Source organism: Bombus terrestris, chromosome 12 (genome assembly GCF_910591885.1).
Source record: "Bombus terrestris chromosome 12, iyBomTerr1.2, whole genome shotgun sequence".
Taxonomy (NCBI): domain Eukaryota; kingdom Metazoa; phylum Arthropoda; class Insecta; order Hymenoptera; family Apidae; genus Bombus; species Bombus terrestris.
The window spans coordinates 10,507,425-10,521,002 of NC_063280.1; the positions used below are offsets into that span (position 1 = coordinate 10,507,425).

General features: G+C 38.2%; 1 protein-coding gene across 4 annotated transcripts in view; it reads left to right on the forward strand.

The window, feature by feature from the left end:
* Positions 1-3,413: 3,413 nt before the first annotated feature.
* The window catches only part of LOC100651848 (blood vessel epicardial substance), a 66,251-nt gene continuing 56,086 nt past the window's right edge, over positions 3,414-13,578 (forward strand). Inside the window, exons 1-2 of one of the 4 annotated variants that reach the window (XM_048411215.1) lie at positions 3,414-4,463; positions 7,591-7,913. The gene's annotated coding sequence lies outside the window, so the exon portion shown is untranslated. Of the gene's footprint in view, positions 4,468-5,257; positions 5,662-7,590; positions 7,914-13,578 lie in introns of those variants that run through there. The other 3 variants (XM_048411213.1, XM_003399638.4, XM_048411214.1) reach the window with 3 other exon arrangements.

A 13,578-nucleotide genomic window follows, 5' to 3' on the forward strand; every position in this document is an offset into this window, starting at 1 on the left:
AATCAATGTTCGCTCCTCCATCAGCTGTTAATTTTTGCTTTCAATTAAAACATTGTAAAACTCTGCGATAGATAATCATGCTGAAACAGGAATATTCGCGTTGAAATTCATTTTTAGTTAACGAGATAGATCGAAGAATCTATTACATTATCACGACATTTTTAGGATATTTATAAACCAATCGAATTTTATGAATTTCTTTTTAATAAAATTTTGAGAATAGAACTGAATATTTGTGTCATTACTTTATATGGAAGATAATTACAATTAACACATATTAAAATGTTCGACGTATTCATTTCATAATGTTTCGTATGGATTATGCATATTCAACTCATTTCATTAATGGTCAATCGAACATTGCGATATACACTGCCGCGCATAACTCGTAATTTTACTTTTGTACGACTTTCGTTTCATTTCCACGTTTGTTACCCAATAAACTAGTCTTGCTATCTGATTGTAACTTGCTTTAGGAACATAAAATTTTACTTGTGATTTATTCGATTCTCACAGTATGAAGCAATCGTTCTATAATCTCGCACCCTTGACGTAACGAGCATTATAAATTATTAGCTCTTTCAATTTTGATAAAAATTTCATTTGTCCAAAAATTGGTGGGACTTTACAACGTACAATATATACAATTTCTAAAAATTCGGAGTCATTTAAGAAGTTCATGAAGAAGTTTCAGAATTTTTGTAAAAATATTCATTGCATATTTAAAAAATAAACATTCGTTTCAATTGTATCGGAACAGACGAATACATTAAATAAAGATAGAATTTTATTCAAAAATGAATTTTTTAAACGACGATGATGAATCGATGTTAAGGAAGTAACGTGCTCAAGGCGTTATTCACGTGTCTGCAAGAAGTTATTCGCGTATAGTCTGAGACGATCAGATAGATTGACAAAAACGAATATAGGCTAGCAATTAACATTTGCTTTATTATCTTTTCCCTCTATCTTGCCCGAAGCGCCATTATCTACTCCAATTCAAAGTGGCTCGAAATGTAGCACGGGTAGTCGAAACGGACCTTCAGCGGAAGGAGATTGATCTGATGGCGAAATACGACGGTTAAGTCATTCGTAAGTGTAATTACCAGCGGACTTCACCGAAATAACCCAATTACAGCATCTTCGATTTCACGAACGTCAGTGGAAAACTACCATTCTTCTGCTTATAAAATGCAATTGGTCTGACATGCAAATCGACGTTTCATTTTTCAAGATAATTTTATTGCTTTCTGTATAATAAAACACGATCAAATTAAACGCGATACTAGTTACGATCACTCATTCAAAATAAAATTAATCGTACATTTCAATTACGTGGAATTAACATCGATGTAATTTGTACACACAGTTGCTTGTGTGTAATTTGTATTTGGTATTACGTAAACACGTTCTGCGTGATAAATCGGTGTAAAATGGTTATCTTGATTAAGGGGACCTGAATTAACAAAGACGGTGAGCGTTGAAAATTATCACGACTTTTCAAGAGATAGATGATTTTACGGAATGAAGCGATAAGAACGCCGAAGAATGTAGTCTATTTCTCTCAGACCTGTCTTGTAGTAAAAATTTTGCTTGACAATGTTCAGTGAACTTCAAACTATCAAATCTTTCGTAGTATCGAAACGTAAAAAAGCTCATTATGCATCGGATAATATCTAACGAGAGTATTACGCCAGAAGCACTATATTCAATCCTTAAAATACAAAATATGATACGTACTATCTTGACTGTTTTAAAAAATAAAAGACACAAATTATGTCTGTTTGATATTAAAGCTTGGAGACACATTTTTGAAATTACCAATTTAAACATGATTAAGGACAAGAAATTAAGTCATACGTGTTACATATTTTTCATGAAATTACGAACGTTTCAAGATTCATATGCCAGCCACTGTTTCTCTATTTTCCTCATTTCCGATTCGCTGCAAAGTGTAACGACCACGAAAACGCTTCCACAAACGTGTTCTCGACTCTAATATCGAGCAATCGGAGCTTGATCGTTTGTGGTACGAAAACGCCGATTCCGCGCCTTTGCTTATGCAACCAGGTTACAAAGGACGAGGAAAGTGTAACATTCCTGCCTTATGACGATGTCGATATATGTATAATCCGTTTCTACCTACCTTCCTTTATTAAAAGATATTCAGCTTAGTAGATATTTCCTATTCTACAAATTGGTTTAATAATTTGATTCTTATTTTCATTCTTATTTAGACTCTAAATCTGAAAATTTCTAGTAAAATTGCGAGCACAAATTTGATTAAAAATCATTCGAAGAAAATATCTTAAATTGGCGCAGCATATTGAAATTTTCAGCAAGAATAATAAGAGTGTGTTGGAAGAAAATGGAACACAAGGGAAAATGGTCGTGAAAGGATATAGACGGGAATGTAGATCGGGAAGGGGTTAGTACGAGGGAAAGTAGGATGAAGATATACAAGTAAACAGTAACGAAGTGGTATGTAAGCATCGAGGAGCCGAAGGAAGTGTGCAAGATGCGCGCGTATAAACGCATCCTTCATGCATCCTTCTCGCAATGTTAAAGGCTATGTTCCCTGAAATGAGCAAGGAGGGTGTTCAATACGAGAAAAGTTAATGAGGTACATGTGAGAAAAGGTAACGTTGAATCAGAGAGTTATATAAAGATGGGAGAATTAAAATTGGAAAGTGATTCGTACTGTGTGCAACAACACATTAAAAGTAAAAGAGACGTGCGTATTAAAAACAATCGAATAACAGCTAGTAAGAACAAAAGAATAAAATTCTTCCGAAGAAGATATCTTCTTATAGAAAATACGTAAATCTTCGATTGAGTACAAATTATCCAAAAGATACTATATAAATATGGAATAAATATAAAATACAAGATGTAATGAAATCAAACGAACAAATTACGACGAACATATTTCTGATAACATGGAATTAAATTTATTTTACACTCGACCCGGTCGAGGTAATAAACTATAAGAAGAGCAGCGACCCTGTAAAGTAATACCTGGAAAGAACGCGTTACAATGTACGATGGAGGAATGCAAAAGATGGATAAGAGTACAGAAAGTTAGGAAGAAAGGCGGTATTGAAAAATACGTCTGACCAAAGTAAGTGGTAAAAACGGAAGGAGGGTAAGGTCCAGCGAGAACGGGGTACAAGACAGCTAAGTAAATAGGAAGTAAGAAAAACAAGAAGAAAGGAGACAAAGGAGAGCGTAGCGCGGAAGAGGGCAAGGGTGAACTACTAAGGGAACGAACCATCAGTTGGAAGCGACTAAGGCTAAAGGGGAATACAGGAGGGAAGCATTGTGGTGAAAGAGAAATGTTCGGTCGCAGTCGCGGCGGGGGTGCGATGCGAAGTTCGTGGGAAGTTGGCGAGATGATAGCGGCGGGTGCTGCCACCTGCGTGGAGGGCGTGGCGCTAGTTTTATCGGAGTTTAGTCTAACGAGAGCTTTGGCACGCGTCGCACAAGTTGGAAGCAGCACTCGTGTCGCTTTAGTCAGCCGCGTGAGAGCGAGAGAGTGACAGAGAGGGCGTGAGAGCGCGAGAGGTGAACGACGGAGAGGGAAGAGAGAGAGGCACGTTAACGGTGAGCGTGAGCGAGACAGAGAAAGGATAACGGTAGAACGTCGAGAGGACCAAGTGGAATACAAGCGAGAAAAAGATAGATCGGGAGAGAGTGGGCTAGGTACGGTAGCAAGTAGTGAGATGGGTGTATGCGTGTAGCGGAGAAGAGCAGATCGACGGCGACGACGACGAAGAGAGAGAAACGATGTCGTGAAGATGAATGAACGAGCATTCGGACGCAGTTGATGTTACGACGATGGGGAAGGTTCCCAAGTGGAGGACGCGATATGTATCGGCGCCGCCAGAACGAAGGACAGCAGATCTAAAATCACGGTGCTGATCGTGCAGACGAGGAGCATAGCGGCGGCAGTGACCATGGCGCCCCTGCTCGCATGTAAACAGTGCTTCATGCTCGACGCACGCTTCGAGAGTAACGTTACTGGTGTCAGCAGCATTTTTCTCATCGAGAGTAAACGTAGTTACAGTCGTCGTCATCGTCGTCGTCGTCATCGTTGTTCTCCAAGTTCTCGTCGGTTCCCCCGAGTCCGATGAACAGCCATCATCGAAGTCGCAACGTCGTCGTCGTCGAGAATATCGCGGACGTCCCCGAGGCAAGACGGTATGGACGGTAGAGACGAGTCATGATCCTCGTCCTGCCACGTCGTCGTTGTCCTCGTCCTCGCCGTCGCCGTGGTGGTCGCCGTCGCCGCCGCCGCGCGAAACCGTGCTCCGGCCGTTTGTGTTTGTTGATTCGTCGTCGATGCGTCGAACGTGTGTGCGCGTGCAAGACGCTGAGCCAAACCTTCGAGCGACGGTCAAACGTGATTGATGCGTCACGCATTCAACTGCTACCTAACAAGTGGTAACGAGCCCGAGAAGCGAGTACGTTAGTGTTTATTCTTGTGATTCTTATGAATTTTTTACTTTTTTTTTTCCTTCGTTGTTACGTCTTTCTCTTACCTCGTCTATATCTTTTACGCGAACTCGATCAGTTTTCAGTTGTTCCTTTTGTATCATCGACAGATAATCGAACGGTGGTCAAAGTATAAAGAGAGAGCACATGTAACCTGAGCGAACGTGCACCGCGAGAACAGCGTGAATGCGGCGTTATAACGAGTCTTGATGATTTTCGTCTTAGTATGTAGAATTATGCCTGAAATGTCAGAGATGTGTTCTGCACGCGTCTAAAATTCATCTTAACTTCCGTACTCTCCGAAACGTTTTTCGCGCAAAAAGAATCGTATTGTGATCTTCTTTTATCATGGAAATTGAAATTGATTTGACACGCGTCAGTGCAAAGATAGTCTGTTGCATCAGTAGTAAGTGATACTTGTATCCGTCAACGTATACCTTCCTGAAAACTCGCGTTAAGGTTATTTGCAGCTAATAACTGTGTACCGCATCGATTTTCGAGACGAACGTTTTTGTAAACGGTCTTAAACTTATTCGAGTACAACGTCTCTGTGTTGTGACAGATAAAATGGAGCATTGTTATTAATTCTGAAGCATTATAGTATTACGACTCTACGCGATCGTGACTTTGTTAGAATTGAGGTTATTTTCTTAAAAACGATCAATTTGTTCGTTAACGTGTATCTTGCAAAATCTATCGACGACTTTTTTTTTAATTTCGGTTTGATTCTAGAAATCTAATCTATATAACGTTTTTCTACTGTACGTTATCTCTTTCTTGCTTTTGATTAAGAACGTCCCGGTAAAGTTAACGCGGAGAGGGAAGCTGCAACGTGCATCGCAAATCCGTCTCGTTTCTTTTCTTTTTCCCACGTTTCTTATTCGTGAGAAGTTTCATTAATACGAATTTCATTTATTCGACTTCTTTTTCGCATACTACAAGCTTTGAGCTAATTTTGGGAATTTATTACATCCTTGGCGGTGCTGTGCCTTTTTTACACGAGTTTCTATGTATCGTGAAGCTCTATACGCGTTGTTCGGAAGTTCGATAGTCGAATCGAATAGACAGGTGGCTCTGTGCAAATCTTTCACGGATTCCTCAGTGTGATTTCGATCTCTTTATTCTATTCGACGTTTCATCAATTGTCTTTTCTTCTGCTTTCGCTCGGTAAGAATTTCCAGCGACTAATTTTCCCATTTCTGCCAGCTTCGATCTAAATTCGTATTATTAGTTATGCGACATAAAAGAAATAAAGATCGCCATGTTACACAGTTTAAAATACTATGGATGTTGTTTCTTTTGCGATAAGCTTTTGCTTACCACACGTTCGATGATATATTTTCAGGAATTGTGATTAATTCGCTGATATCGATGCCAGAGGGCAGCATTTAGTTTTGTCAAATAATCATTGTTTACAAAGTCAAATGTAATTATTGACGATTAAAAAGTATTTTCGCTAAATGTCTGTTGTTTATGAATAGATTATCGGAAACGTGATGTTATCGTTTTGGCGAATACTTGTGAAATTGTAATTCGATATATATTTTAACGAAGAGATATTCAAGCGGTAATTTTTTGATTTAGTTAATTTATCGTAACGTTAAAAGTACTAAAGAGTAGATATCCATGTTGCTGGAAATACGTATTCATACGACAAAATTTATTTACCTTAATCATTACTCTGTCAAACAATTTGTGAATGTTATTGAGACGTGCATAAAGATGTGTGCAAAATTGTGATTAACAAAATTGTACAAGTTCTTTTTTATAAAAATGCGTTACACACGATGCAAAAAGGTTTGCGATAGAGCATTCTCTTTTAAAGTTTGCATATTAAAATTTTGATCTTGAAACCGGCGATAAGAGAATGCACACGATATCAGCGCATTGCCGAAGATTTATCTTGGAGGAATTAGGCGGCCTGGTTTCCGATCGGAAAACATAAATCTCGAAAGCTGGCTGGTCGATCGCGTTTGATAAAAGTTCTGGTCGCGAGACTTGCTGAGATTCGTGATCAAAGTTGAGAGTTTCAGCCGAAATTGTTAGCTTTCAACCTTTTCTTCCATGTCGATCTTCAGAAACTTTCTGGACGCTAGTTACTTTCGACTCTATCCGTCGAGTTGTTTTTCGTTGCAAGGGGAATCGATACGTCTCTAGTCTCGACGCGTCTTTCCAACTGTCCGGAAGCTGGAGGCATTTTGTGGAACATGTAGAAAATTATAGGAACTTCGCTGAACGATGGTTTGTCCTGAGATGAGACAGACATTAAAATGCGTTTGCACAAAAACCTTTCGATAACTAAGGTTACATTTGATAGACATTTTCTTTCGAAACATTGTCAGAATGGAGTTAACGATCCAAATGAATCGTATAACTGAATAAATATTGCTATGTGCTATCATGAATTTTTGGAACGTGGGAACTCGTTCAGCGTTGTTTTAAAAGCTTGAGCTGTGTCCTTTGCTTTGTGAAAAAGATAACAATAAGCAACGAATGAATAGGCAAATACAATATTAAATATACTTTAAAACTACAGTATTAAAATTCAAATTGAAACATTTATTTAAAATCTAAATATGAATGTTCTTCAAATGCGTCACCGATATGAATAAAAAGCTCAATTCTGGATTAACCTAGATCTACATTAGATTCTACAACTTTTTCAAACATAAGTGGATCATCGACGCGAATCTACAATCTCAAAGAAACCCACAAGTATAAATAAGCACCAACGATCAAAAACTTTAGTACATCCACCAGCCCTTGATAAGAAACTACGTAAATACCTAGTTACCAGTAACCGATGTATCACGCTACTGGTATTTGATATTTACTCCAACCCGTATGTTCCGCTACGATAAATATAATAAATGTGTTCTGTAATCACGGTCCACTTTGAACACTAATTGTAAATTACCAAGTTAAACTAGTAAAATCAAATATCGGAAGCATGATTGTCATTTCAAGCATCGATGTTCGTACCGCTGAAAGAAATTGTAGAACACGTAGAATTACTGTTAATTTCGAGTTAAATTGTTCTTTGGCGAGCCGCTGGATAATATGTAATTAACCACTGATTGTCGTGTGATGTTTCAGACGAATTCACGGGCCGTTCGTGCTGCGAAACGAGCCGCGATATCCAGTGACTCGTACGCCGATGAGAGAAAGGACGCGGTTCGCGCGAGTGTTAGCACGCGAACGATCGATTACAGGGCTCGATCGGACATCGTGACTCTGTCTGGTCGTTCGGTGGTGAGGCAAGTCGATGGCAATGGTGTTGCACGAAGTGATGACCTTCTGCGTGCCCGAATTCGGAAGAAGCTCATCTCTGTGTTGCCCCTTACTATCGACGCATACGTACAGAAGACTGAGGTGTATCATTCCGCACTCCAAACAACATATCGCTTATCCACCATAAGGTAAGAACATTTTTTTCCTACGAAGATTATAGATATGAAATTGATAGAGAAATAAAAGTACAATTATTATGATACTTTTGAAATATACAATATAGGTTTGATCGATTTTAGTTCTTTTAGTTTAGCTCTTGTTGGAACGTTTTACTCTTTCCAAAATTCCAGCACGATCAAACCTGTATATCGTTATCAATAATCTAAGTTTATGTACCATCGATTGTTCATTCGTCGTTGAACGAATTTCCGTAAAAAATTACCTGTTCTGAAAATAGATTATCTCTTGGAAAATTATGCGATCTCGTAAAAAAGAAGGGCTTTTGTAATCAACGTCATACGCTTTTGAATGTGAATGATATTAACGTGGAACTCGCGTATTCAGCTTTATGAATAATTTTTTATTCCCCTTGATCGGATATATGATAGAACTTTTAAATATATTTGCATAATTCGAACAGGAAGATATTGTTTTGTAAAGTTTCTCATACATATGGCTCGAACGTATTTTATTTATTCATTAAGTGGTTTATATGACGTGTTCCTCCGCATTATTTCTTAAACCGTTTTATAAAGGTTCAGAAGTATAAGTCGTAGAAACTTTTACATGACGGAACTCTGGTACATTTAAGCAATAATTCTTATATAAATTATCTCCTAATACCATTAATTCTAATTGAAGGAAAATAAGCACGGATTTAAAGATTCTATATAAACTACGAAATACTATAATTGAATTATTATATCACAGTTTCAACATCATAATTTACCTTCTTATAAAATTTATCTACCATTTATCGTATCAAAATGGGAAATTTCTTCAATCACATGTAATATAGAAGTAATTCGATTATTGCCCATGTCCAATTAATCATGCTTCATCGTCGTACGCGGAATTCGAAAATTATGGATTAAATTTCCTTCGTTTCTCGTGACATGCGAAATCAGCTTTAAACACGATCGATGGAATGACCGATCTATACACGAGACCCGTACATTATATTATTTATCAAAGTTTAATGAAATTCACTGCGCAGAATCAATTGCAACGAAATCTCGCGCACGAATATACATATAATACATGTTGGATCAACTTATCGTCGTGCGATGTGTTCGAAAACAAACATGCAGCCACGGCGTGCAGAAAGGACGAGCTTCTCTTTCATTTGAGCTTGGCGTCGCTCGATTTGTATTTAAATTTATTCGAGGCTGTTTAACGCGTTCCAGAAACGCATCGCGTCGTAACTTCCATCGCTTTCGAAACTTCCATCGCTTCCGAAACAATACACCGTATCTCTGGAAGCGGTAGAAAATTCGAGGCCACGGGTTAGTCATTAAAAAATTAATTGCGGCATGCGATCTTAACGTATTACCATTTACCTGTTGCGCGTTCGTGACGACGTGTAAAAAGACGCGGTACGATCGAGTCTCGTGAACTGTCTGGTATTACACGGGGGTGGAAACAAACCTGTGGTACAATCGATTGCGATACTTGGTTTTTCTACGAGAAAGTTATCCGGGTTGATCCTTTTGTGGACAGTTAATTATAACAGTTTTCGGTTAAGGTTCCACAATATCAATCGTATCATAGTTTCGTCTTTACTCGTGTCCAATAAAAGTTTTCTCATCTTTCCCTTGCCTCTCTTCGTGTAGCGATTCGTATTAGACGAACTAGTATTATATCGGACAGAGAACAAAGCTTACAGACAGACGTGTCTAAAAGAAGTCTCGTAGGTCGGGCAATCGAACGATATTTGTTAATCGTTGCAACGCCATTACGGGACAAACAACGCAGTTTACTTGGTTAACATCGTTTGCGCGGAAGTAATGTTTGCTTTCGTCAGCGACCCTTGCTTTAAACGAGATTATAGGCCGCAAAGGCGAGCTTTTATTTTTATCTCTATTCACTCCGCAGATCGTGATCTGGCTAATAAGCGTTTTCCGGATGCTATTCTAACCCTTTTTTGTATACACACTAAAAAGCCGTGACATTTTCCCCCTAGTCGCGAATCGCCTTTTTACGAACTTCTACGTGTCATATTCACAGAGCCAAATTTTCCTATTCATATCGAGGTACTATTAATATTTAAATTAAATTACGTTTGCACTTAATTAGTTAGTGTACCAAATGCTATAATAAATACAATGGCAATACTTTTTGTGGCTATTATTTTTACTTCACTTATTATGTTTTATAAAATATTTGTAGTTGTATAATGTTGTTAACGATCTAAAGTCATTAACAGTGTCTCATAGGCAACATATTGCGCAACAGAATTACCACCGAATAATTACTGCGCGTGACATTTGCATATACACGGCACTCGGTCCGTAGTTATTTTCGTTATTGTTCGTAGAATGTAATGTTTCTAAACAGTCGGTTTCCACTAGAATTGCATGTTTCCAACCCGCCATACATCGCGCTCGACGACACGTGATTAGCAGCCAGCACTTCCTAATAGAGAGTTTTAATCGCCGTTTGTGTCTATTCTGTTAATGCCGTTAATTACTCTACCGTGACGAACGAAATCATTCGTCCCCTTGATCGTATAGTATCTTTTTCCGTGGAAATAGAAATCGAGAACTTTTAGTCACGGGTTGTATTTTATAACTTGGTTTATATATACGTTGTGCCGACACAAATTATCATAGATACATAATTAATCGTTAGATAATCGACTAGACATTTACCCTTCTTGTTTCACGCGACAATAATTATTTTCACAAATTCCAACTTGTTTCTCGTTAATCTTTTCTTCGTCCAGAAAGCGTAGCTCCGTAGTGGTTTCTGTAAAGCGAATATTCGGTATAGAAAAATGGCTTAATGCGATCGAAGGCATAACGAGCTTGTCAGCAAGATAGAAAGATCGTGTGTTAATTGTTATCGAGTATTAATTAATTCTTTCGAGTAAACGTCATTTTTTTATCTTCGTTAAGGTTTAACGAGGAAAAAAGTACGCCGATAACTGTTATATCAAGTAAAAAGTTGAAAGATCTGAAATTTCTATCTCAACACATTTTTGTTAGATTTAAACATATGAAATTGATTTTTATACCTAACCAGCATTAATTTCGCAAAATATCATTTTTATTTTGCTAATTGGTATTTGCGTTTTATATTAAATACTTATAAGTTTAAGTAAATTCGTTTAATTCGGGTCTGCTTTCGGTTTCAATCGGTTACAAAGATCGACAAAGGGAAGACCTGAAAGTTTGCTTGTCGAAGGACATTGTAGTTTTGTAGAAGAACATTAGTCTCGTTTAATTACTTTTACTTTTCGCGTAGTCTGTCAAAGGGTTGGCAGAATGTCAAAAACTCTTTGCCCCTTTGGTTCCTACATCGTTCCATCATTTGCATTCTATTTGCCTTTCTTTTTGCATGGACGAAACATCTTGTTCCTGCATATGGATCGCACAACTTGATAATGCTATATATTGCTTTCAGTTTACATATATAATCACAGGATATCGAATTAATCGAAACATTTGTGCGAGGAGACGTTGGTTTGACCGAATACGAATCACGAACTAACGAGCAATCTGGACAAACGAGGCTAATTCATGCGGCCAACTGTCGTGAAAACTCGAGGCACGAGCGTTCTAGAAACGACCGTGTATCTATACGCGTTCTCCAGTGAAGCTTAAATACTCGCAACCTGCGTGAAAGCTTCGACCTCGTCAATGAAATGGAGATATAATAAAACGAATTGGGATGGAACGAGGTGACGTGTATTTCGCGAGTATACTCGCACTTTACGCGTGGGCCTGTGGTCTCTTTTATATTCGAAAGGCAGGACGACAAACAGAGCTGTGGCATTTTTGTTCATTTCATCGAAGCGTTACGAGAAAATCGAGCGTTCATTGGGTATTTCAATGAACATACGAACCACAACCGCGGAGAGCCATCCTTTTTTCTCCATTTTTATTTCCTATTCGGTTTCGGGGTATTAGCAAATTCTCAACCGAAATCTAACACTTTTTGCTCGATTGGTTTATGGTTTCGCATTGGAGGTTCGCGGTATGTTCGACTGTGAATAAAGCGAACCATCGAAGTGGATTGGATTTATATTGTTATGGGAAGGTTTTACGTTTGACGAATATGATATAACTTTTTGATGTCTTTTAATGCCTTTTATTGCTGTTCGTGGTTTGAATCGTAATCGTTGGATGTGTAAATTTTATTTGTTCCAGGGAAATAATTTTTAAACGATTTGCATTGAGTGTCGTATCATATTTTTATTTTTAATTTGCATATTCATTCTCAGCTCCACGGTTAGAATCCTCTTTTTGTATTTTATAAATATGTTCATTGATTTTCTTGTAGTCTCGTTTTCGTATAGTCGGATATTCCCCACGTCTTTGAAGTTTCATCGCCAAACGGAGTTCTTTTTTTTTTTTATCGCGAGTAAAGTTTCCCGTGTTAAAGGGGATGCGTTTGCATGATCTCGTTCCTTCGTCTTCCGAGACGTTATCACAATGCATGGCATGGACCTCTGTTTGCCTTTTGACGTTACCTCGTTTTATTGTTGGACGGTCTTGGAATTTTTATGGTTTAAAGAGGAACTTCCCGCCACTAGGCATGTTCCGCGTTTTATCATCGACGGTTCTCCCGATAGCTGAAACTTGACAAACTATTATACAAACACAATGGAAAGTATTTCGTCCCTTTCTTCGTCAATATCTTCCATCGTGAAATTTTTCTTTCATTCGATGAAGCATTGAATTTTTCATAAACAACACGTGTACCGCATCTATAGCATAGTATTCGAACGAAAGATTATTAATTGATTTCTGAGAGACGAAGTCCTCGTGTGTATATGCGTGTGTGTACGAGTGTGTGTATTTGACATTCCTTCCATAAACTCGAGCTACAACTTTTTCAACAACCTGCATAATCCGAAGAAACTTGAGAAGACAATGTTTAATCTGCGATGCATTATTAAGAATCGATCCGCGTCATACTTTGCCGACTGATTCCATAGAATCTTTCGATCACGAAGTTCTCACGACGGGTCGAGGCTGGCATCGTATAATTAACTTTTAAATATTTGCTCGCAAAAAAGAGACGGAGATTTTAATCGTGAACGGTATTTTTTATCGTGCATGTATGTGTGGAATATACGTGATCAGATCGAGCGGAAAAAACATTGAATGGCGCAATCTTGTCTTTCATCTTCCGGGTCACGACCTGGGATGCGCGTGTGCCATTGAATCTTTTTAAAGATTTTTTCTTTGTGTCGATTTCAGCTTTCTTTGGTCTTGCACGTATGCCGTCGTTGCTTTACCGAGAAACTCGTATTTGTTCGAACGTATAATTTATATCGATGCGTAACAGACAAGGACACGTATTTGTAATCAACGGGCTAATCTGACATTTGGGACGTCGTGTGTACAGGATCATTTGCATGTCCGCTTCATTCGCGACTGATTTTCTCCGACATTAGGAACAGGTGAGCCGTCAAGCTTTGACATATTTCCGCAACTATTCAGCCTCGTTGCTGCGGTTTGATAAATCCTAGTCGTCCATGCTGGCTCATTTGCATAATAGGGGTTAATTCCTAGGCAATGGACAGATATATGCGTCAACAAGGTCGAATTTTTGGCATCGTAAGTTTCGAAAATGTGGAAAAATAATTAAATATGGGGCGAGATAAATGTCTCGAGAGACATAGAT